Genomic DNA, 8,779 nt, shown 5'->3' on the forward strand with positions numbered 1-8,779 from the left:
TTTCCGCCTAACATGTAGGCAATAGGCACGTTTTGGACCTTTCAGTGATTCAGTTAATGAGGAAAACCACACATGGTACTGCATATCAAACTGTTTAGTATGAAGGGACTGTGATGGATCTGTCGTGGACCACATCATCCTAGCCCCAGACCTCTCCAAATAAACTTGAAGTTCTCAGAAGCTTTATTAAAAACAAACCCCAGTGAAATTTTACAGCTCAACACTTCTAATTTTTTCAAGACCAAACAGCATCTGTTTGCCTGTTTTATAACAAAACACAAATTCCCAGAAACATTCAGAGGTAATCTCTCTCCTAATAAGTCTAGAAGCATTACCAACAAAGCACCAAAAATATCCTAAATATTTAGAGGAAAAAATAATCCTATCATACTCCCTCTTCCTGACCCTGGGATTCCTGAGGGATCCATGTCTCTCAAGATTAGTCTAGTTCATCTCCACCTACCATCATAATGCTTTTTCAGCACACACATTTCATTATCCTTGGTTTGACAGGTGGTACTTTTACTCCTGCAAGTCCCATCAGGTCTGACATAATCACACTTGTGACATTGTAGAGCTGGGAAGAGAAAAATTAACATCACGAGAAGCTTTTCCTGAACTCAGTTTACTCTTGGTCCCATCATTGGTCCACACCTCGTAGGGACTATACTCAAGAACGCGCAAGCATTGGCATAGGTTAATGTACCAAAACCATGTTTTGATTTCTCCACGACTGGGTTCTTCAGTGTGGCTGATACCTACACCAAGAACCTTAGTGGAGAGGATTCATGCAGAAGATTTGTGCTCAGGTACAGACAGACTCTATTTTCACAGATACTCAACTAAAAAAACTCAACTCATTGCTGTTCAGTCAGAATTAACTCATAGCTAATTCTAAAGTGGATTTTTAGAGACTGCAATAATATAGAAAGATATTGCCCCCCCTTTTCCCACTAAGCAACTGCTAGATTCAAACTGCCAGCCTTAGAGGTGGCAGCACAATCCTTTGCCCACAAGTCCACCAGAGGTCCCTCACAGGTACTTAAGTTTCCTGCAACAGAACGTGCTGCTATAGGAAGAAAGCTATGGCCTACATTGCAATTTTGAAGGCTCACATCCAGTGAGCTGAGAGCCTTCCTTTTAATCTTTCCAGAACATCCCTCACTATCTGCCGAAGTCAAACACAGAGGAATTTCCTGGCTCCTGTTCAAATTTTTTACTCACGATAAAAAAACCTAAGCATTTTGGAAATACTGATGTTAGATACTGAGAGGAAACTAAAGTATATTGAGGAATAAGAGGATGGAAAGAGGAGCAAGCAATAGGACCATCTTTGCACTTCACTTTCCCCTTGTCCATTAAGACAAAAACCCTCTGGCCACCTACATGGTTTCTCTACAGCTGGAAGTAGAAACATCTTCGGAAGTTCACCTTGCAGAAAGCCCAGCAGCAAGAAGATGCCAAGCAACAGGAGCAGGAGGTGCCTAGCCATCTCTGTGCCCAGCACAAGCAAGAGCAAAAGGCAGAGCAGAGAGCAAGTGCCCCAATCCTCAGAATCCTAAATTTATAACTCAACATGGGAGGAGCAGTCAATGAAAGCATACTGCCCCTTGCCTGAGGGAAGTCCTGCCCTTGGTCCTTTCAAAGTCTGACCACCTCTGTCCTTTCACACCTTCTTTCAATCTCTTTATAACTTTGTAAAGTTCAAACTATCTTGTATTTTTTACTTTGTTGTTGAAACCATGTGTTTTCAGTTATGAGAGGTATGTTGAATGAAATTTTAGAAAGAAATTTTGAAGTAATACTGATTTTGGTTAACATTAATGGATCACTTATATACCAAGAAAGAGGTCTCTGTTACTGGGTTGGTGGAATGAAGCCTATTTCTATAGATTCATATAGTTAATACAACCCCTCACTTAATTCTAACATACACTAAAATGGGTAACAACTGCCCACTTGAGGAAACTGCTCAGCTTTCTCTTGCAGAGTGGTAGATTTGAACTGCCAACCTTTTAGTTAGTAGCTCAGCATGGAGTTCTCTAAGTTACCAGAGCACCTTATAGTATGTGTCATAAGGACAGATAATTATTATCCTAAGAAATCTATAACTCAGCTGAAATATCTTTTTAGAGCAAAGAGGAATGGAAAGCTCCTGAGGCCAAGTCTGGAATGGGCAGAAGGAAAGCCCTGGAAATGTGAGCAATGAGTAATGCTTGTTTTCCCCTAAGGCTTTTCACTTTTATTAGCCTTTCCACTTTAGTCTTTATTGTACTCTTCCGTAACATGTTCTCCATGGATTATATTTTATATAAGTGTATGTGTTGCCATGTTAATATTACTCCTCATGGTACTATAATGGTTAGGTCTAGATGTAAAACAGCATCATGCTCAGGACAAAGACTTAACTTCAGAGAACCTTGGCTGATGTTGAGGTGTGCTGTTCTACAATTCAGTAGCAGTCAAACAAGGTGTTATTTAGCTTCCACATTGATGGGTTTGGTGGGCTGTGTTTCTTTCCCCCCCCCCTTTTCCTCATCCTTTTCTTGTTCATTTCTAATTTTGTAACATTGTGGTCTGAGAAGATGCATTGTAGTATTTCAATGCTTTTGAATTTATCAATATTTGCTTTGTACCCTAACATGTGGTTAATTCTGAAAAATGTACCATGTGAGCTGGGGAAGAATATAAATTTGGTTTTTGCTGAGTGGAGTAATCTGCATATGAAGAAGAAGTTCTTGTTTTGTGCCATTGAGTTGGAACCTATACATAGTTAACCCTCCAGCAGGTTTTTAGAGGTGGTAAATGGCATGAGAGAAGATCAGTCATTCTTCTCCTGAAGAACATCTCATGGATTTGAACAACATGTCTTTGAGATTACAACATAGCTGGGGTTTTCTTTTTCTTTCTTTAAGTCAATGAAAGTTTCTTCTGTTTATTTTGCACTTCTATAATTTGCCTCACAGTTATTAATTAATGCCATGTCCTTTTTTCTATTGTGACTTTGAACATTATCTAGTGTCCTTCCTTATCTCTATGTTTTGTGCTGCAGTCTGTTTCATTATAGATTGGAATTACCATTCTTATTTTCATTTGATGCCTGCTTGGTTTTTATTTCCTCATCCTTTGACTTTTCGTTTGTCTTTCTCCTTATTTCTTAGATCTCTTATAAAGAGTATATTAATGGGGTTCATATTTTTATTCTCTTTGCTACTCTTTCCCCTTTAATTGATACACTTGAGCCTTTCACATTCCATGTGGTTATTGATAGGTAAGATGGGGGTTTTTAAATGTTATGTTGTTGAGTCTTTTTTTCCCCTTGTTATAAATCACATTAGTTCATCTACTGTTTTGTTCTGTGTCTGAGTAAAATAGCATTTTTTTAAAGCTGCATTTGGTTTCAGAAATTCCTTTAGCTCCTGCTTCTCTGAGAATTATGTTATTTTGTCATCATATTTGATAGTTTCACTTGAGACAGGATTCTCAGTATGCAATTGTTTTCTTTGTCTTTTGTATATGCCATCCCATTGTCTTCCACTCATATGCTTTCTGCTGAGAAGTTAGACTTAATCTAATTGGTTTTCCATTGTAGGTGGCTCTTTTTCATAAGCTGCTTTTGGTATTCTGTTCTAGTCTTTGATTTTGGAAAATTTGACTGACAGGTCTTAATGTTTTTCTTGTGGCATCTGTATGGGACTCACTCTACTCCTTGAATATTGTATCCTTTTCTAATATTTCATGATAGTTTTCTTCTAATACATATTCTATCATTTTATCAGTGCTTTTTTTCTTCTTGTTCTGGAATTCCTATAACATATATTATTTCTCTTGATGCCATCCCATATAATTCTTATAACTTTCATTTTCCTTCCTTAGTGTCTATATTTTTCTATAGAAAATTAGTGTTAAGAGTATTCTGTCTCGCAAAGGCTGGACACGGATCCACTTGTGAGCTGCCTGCGGACACATGGAGTTCTCGGAGCTCTTCTGCAGTCGGCCGCAGCTGTGGATGCAGACTCAGCCACAGTGGACAGTCACCACCGCTCAGCACTGCACTGTGCATGCTACAACGGTCATGAGACGTGTGTGGAACTTCTGTTGGAACAGAAAGTGTTTCAGAAAAAGGAAGGAAATGCTGTCAGTGCGTTACATTGTGCTGTGATAAATGACAATGAGTGTGCTGCTGAGATGTTTATCGGATACATTAGGTGCCAGCATTGTCAACACCACAGATGCAAAGGAAGGACCCCTCTGCATGCAGCCGCCTTCACAGAGCACGTGGAATGTTTACAGCTGCTGCTCAGCCTTAATGGGTCAGGTCAACGCTGTCGACTCCCCCGGGAAGATGCCCCTGATAATGGCTGCAGAGAACGGACAGAAAAACACCACTGAGATGCTGGTGAGCAGCGCTAGCGCAGATCAGACTTGCAGGACAGCGATAAGAATACCACCCTCCACTTAGCTTGCAGCAAGGGCCACGAAGCTAGTGCCTTGTTAATACTTGTTGTTGTTATGTGCCATCAAGTCGCTTGTGACTCATAGCGACCCTATGTCTAAGACCCCTAAATGTCATTCTATCCTGTGCCAACCTCGCCGTCTCAGACACACTCATTCCCACCACTCCACTCACAGAATCGATCCATCTCATTGAGGGTCTTCCTCTCCTGTGCTGCCCCTCCACTCTCCCAAACATGATGTCCCTCTCTAAGGACCAGTCCCTCATTGCCACATGCCCAAAATATGTCAGACGAAGCTTCAGAATCCTTGACTCCAAGGAGCATTCTGGCTTCACCTTTTCCAGGACAAACCTGTTTGTTCTCCTAGCAGTCCATGGTATATTCAATTCTCTTCTCCATCACCACAGCTCAAAGGCATCAATTCACTTTCTATCATCCCTATTCACTGTCCAACTCTCCGATACATAGCACGTAACTGCAAAGACTGTAGCCTAGATCAGGAGCACCTTAGGCCTGGAGAAGATAAAAAGATTGGAACCTCATCAATGCTGCCAACGCAGCCTTGCAAACCCCTCTGCATTTCGCTGCCCATAACGGGCTGACCAAGGTGGTGCAGGAGCTTCTGGGCAAAGGAGCGAGCAGGCTGACCATCAATGAGAATGGCTACACCTCGACCTTGGCCTGCGCTCCCAGCAAGGACGTGGCCGACTGCCTGGCTCTCAAGTTGGCCACCATGATGGCTGTCTTGTCCAGCAGCCCCTTATCGTCCCTGACATTCAGCTCCATTAACCGCTATACCAACACCTCAGAGACAGCTTCAAAGAGTTGCGGTTCATGATGAGCAAGTCGAGCTCCTGCTGCAGTTTCAACAACAATGGTGGAGAGCAGGAGTATACAGATGAGCTGCTCAAAGAGCTGCTCTGAGAACTACGGAGGCCGCCAGAGCGCTGGCACGGAGTTCTAACAGGAGCTTCAGACTGCACTTTTTCTGAAAAAGGGGCGCTTTGTTATTCACATACAGATTCTCCCCAAGACAGCATTACAGGGTGAACAAATGTAGGAGACTTGACGACATTAGGAAGGAAGAATGTTGAAGACAAGTTTTGCAAAAGGAACTTGAAGAATCTTGACATGGACTTGAGCAGAGTAGAACGCTGTGATGTCACTGCTTTGTGGAATTGCTTCCGGTTCAGTAGATCCAGGAGTAAGTGGGACACTGTGAACCCCAATCTGCTTAGGTAAGCAACACTATTGCAAAAGAAGAAATGCAAACACTAAATTTAAAAAGGATCGGTAAATCTATGGCTAAATTTAAAGGCAATGAAAGTAGGCACCCTGTGCACAGCACATTGCCAAAGGACCAAATAGTATAAAGGTGGGTTTTTTAAAATAAAATACCATTTTGTGGAAATTAAGGTAGGTGAAATGAGATGAAGCCTAATTCAAACTTTAATAACTCTGAAAATAAGAGTGATATTTGGTTTTAAATGTTGATTTTTTAAAAAGAAAGTATCTGGAGCCTTCCATGCTGTATTAGTTAAACTATGAGAGAAAGCAGATGTATTTTTACATTTCGTTTCTTTTACATAAAAGTTTTTAAATTCCAACTTTTATAATACTAGGATTAAAAGCCCGCTGACTGAATGCAGTCAGGGGGAACTTTGGGCCTGGGCTGTTAGCATTGCCCAGGTTTTAATGGTTTATATCTGAAATTCAGCTATTTTGTTTAAAGTCCTTGAAGAACTTAATTTCCCTGTCTTGCCGCTCAGTAGCCCTGGGGAATGGAGTTTCCACCTGGCTGCTCTGCATGGCATCCCTTTTTCATGATCCCCTGCCTCCACAGTGGGCTACAAATTTGTTACTTTGATTTTAATTTATGAAAAATGAAGGGAAAAAAAGCCCTTGCTAATCTTAAGTGACCCTCAGGTCTCTTAGAAGGCGCTTCTGCACTGAGCAGGATTCAGGACGCTGGAGCCTGAGCATGGGTCCTGTTCAGATGTCGGGTTTGTAACACACTGCTGCTCCAGAGGCGAGACTCGTGCGTGCGTGAAGCCTGGGAGGCCGCCTTCTGGTGAAAACTGAGGGAGGAAAGGCAGTGTCTAGGCTGTGAGGGGTTGGTCTCTGTGGCCCTGCTCTTCCTGCCACTTTCTTCCTGTGGAAGTGATTCACACGTGTGGGGGGGATCTGACAGGTTCGGGTCAATTCCATAAACTGCAGTGAGATGATGCCCAATTTCATTTTATGATTTTTGTATCGTGAAACTGGAAACGTTATGACATTGTAAATTATTAGCTGGCTTTTCTGAATATAAAGTGTGAAAACAGTATTTTTATCTATTTGATAATTTTGTGGGGTTTTAGAAGAATGAATGCGCATAAAGATAGAAATACTGTCTGAATACTGTATTTACTTAAACTTTTTAAGTACATCAAGATTCCTGTATATTTTAGAGAATAATAAAAACATAGATGTGAGCTGTATTTAAAAATAAATGAGTGTTCTGTCTCAGTGATTCTGTGTTTTCTTTCTTCCATTCTTCCGCTTTGCCCTCTCACGGGTGGATAGCTTCTACAATGTTGTTTTTATTATTCTATACTGCATTTTCATGTTTTCCAATGAGGTCTCTTATCCTGTTGGTTATATATGTTTTGCCTCGTTATGATTTTTTAAAAATAATTTCGATCTCTTTGCTTGTAGCTTTACCTCTTTCTTTCACTTGTAATTTCTTGAGCACTATTTCTCTGAATTCCAACTGAGAATATTACCTCAGTCTTCTTGTCTCTGTAATATTCATTGGTTCCGTGATTTCATCTTCTTTTTAATTGAAGATTTGTTTGGTGATTTTGTGTTTGATTGCTGCATCTAAGTCATTATAACGGAGTCATTTGTTTGTTTTATTTTGTTTTTGTTTTTTAAAATTTTATATGGGTTTACATACAAAATTCATAACATTTGTATACCTTGTTTTTCACACTGGACCCTTTTGGCTTTCTTCTTGGCTTATGTTTGGTAGTTGCTGCTGTGTCCTCCCTTCCCACCATCATGTCCCTTTCCGAGGAATAGTCCCTCCTAGCAACATGTCCAAAGTATGTGATGCAAAACCTCATCATTCTTGCCTCCAAAGAACACTCTGGCTGCACCCTCTCCAAGACATATCTGTTCTTTCTCTTGGTTTCCATGGGATGTTCAGTGCCCTTCTCCAACATCACAGCTCAAAGGAGTCAATTCTTCATCTGTCATCCTTATTCATTGTTCAGGTCTCAGATGCATAGGTAGTAATGGGGAAAACTATGGCCTGATATCACATGCAAGTAAAATATTGCTGAAGATCTTTCAAAAATGGCTAAAACAGTACATAGACCTGGAACTGCCAGAGGTTCAAGCAGGATTTAGAAAAGGCCATGGCACCAAGGATATCATCGCTAATGTCAGATGGATCCTGGCTGAAAGTAAGGAATAACAGGATGTCTACTTGTGTTTTATTGACTAATCAAAGGCACTTGACTGTGTGTATCATAACAAGATATGCTTGACATTGAAAAGAATGGGAATCCCAAAGCATTTGATTGTGCTCATGCAGAAGCTATACCTAGATCAGGACCCTATTGTGTGAACTTAGTAGGCTAGCACTCCATGTGTTGGAATTGGGAAAGGAGTGGGTCAAGGGTGTATTCTCTCTCCATACTTATTCAGTCTGTATGCTGAGTAAATTATCAGAGAAGCTGTACTCTATTAGGAGGAGTTTAGCATAAGGATTGGGAGACTCATTAGTAACTTGTGTTATGCAGATGACATAATCTTGCTTGCTGAAAGTGAGGAGGGCTTGAAGAAATTGTTGCAGAAGATCAAGGAATACAGTCTTTGGTATAGATTGCATATAAATGCCAGAAAATTGAAGATTCTTACCATTTGACCAATAGGCAGTGTCATGATGGATGGAGAGGAGATTAAAACTGTCAACAGCTTCATCTTGCTTGGATCCACAATTAACACCCTTGAAATGAGCAGTCAGAAAATAAAAGAGATGCATTGCACTGGGAAAATCTGTAGTTAGGGACCTTTCCAAATTATGGAGGAGTAGTGATGTCAGTTTGAAATGGAAAAGGCAATCTCCAATTCATTTGGAATAGAAAGAAGACCCTAATAAGCAAAGCACTCCTTAAAAACAGAGAAAAGGTAGGAGGCATCTTACTCCCTGATTTCAAATCCTATTACACTGCCGTGGTGGTTAAGACAACATGATACTGGTACAATGGCAGACACATAGATCAATGAAATAGAATTGAGAACCCAGAAATTAGCCCATCTACCTATGGTCAACT

General features: G+C 40.6%; 1 pseudogene; it reads left to right on the forward strand.

Annotated features, from left to right (window-relative positions):
* The first annotated feature begins 1,386 nt into the window (after positions 1–1,386).
* LOC102874416 lies at positions 1,387–5,381 on the forward strand (annotated as a pseudogene).
* Positions 5,382–8,779: the final 3,398 nt, after the last annotated feature.

This window comes from Elephantulus edwardii, unplaced genomic scaffold, assembly GCF_000299155.1.
Source record: "Elephantulus edwardii isolate Elephantulus edwardi_28Jun2011 unplaced genomic scaffold, EleEdw1.0 scaffold00044, whole genome shotgun sequence".
Taxonomy (NCBI): Eukaryota; Metazoa; Chordata; class Mammalia; order Macroscelidea; family Macroscelididae; genus Elephantulus; species Elephantulus edwardii.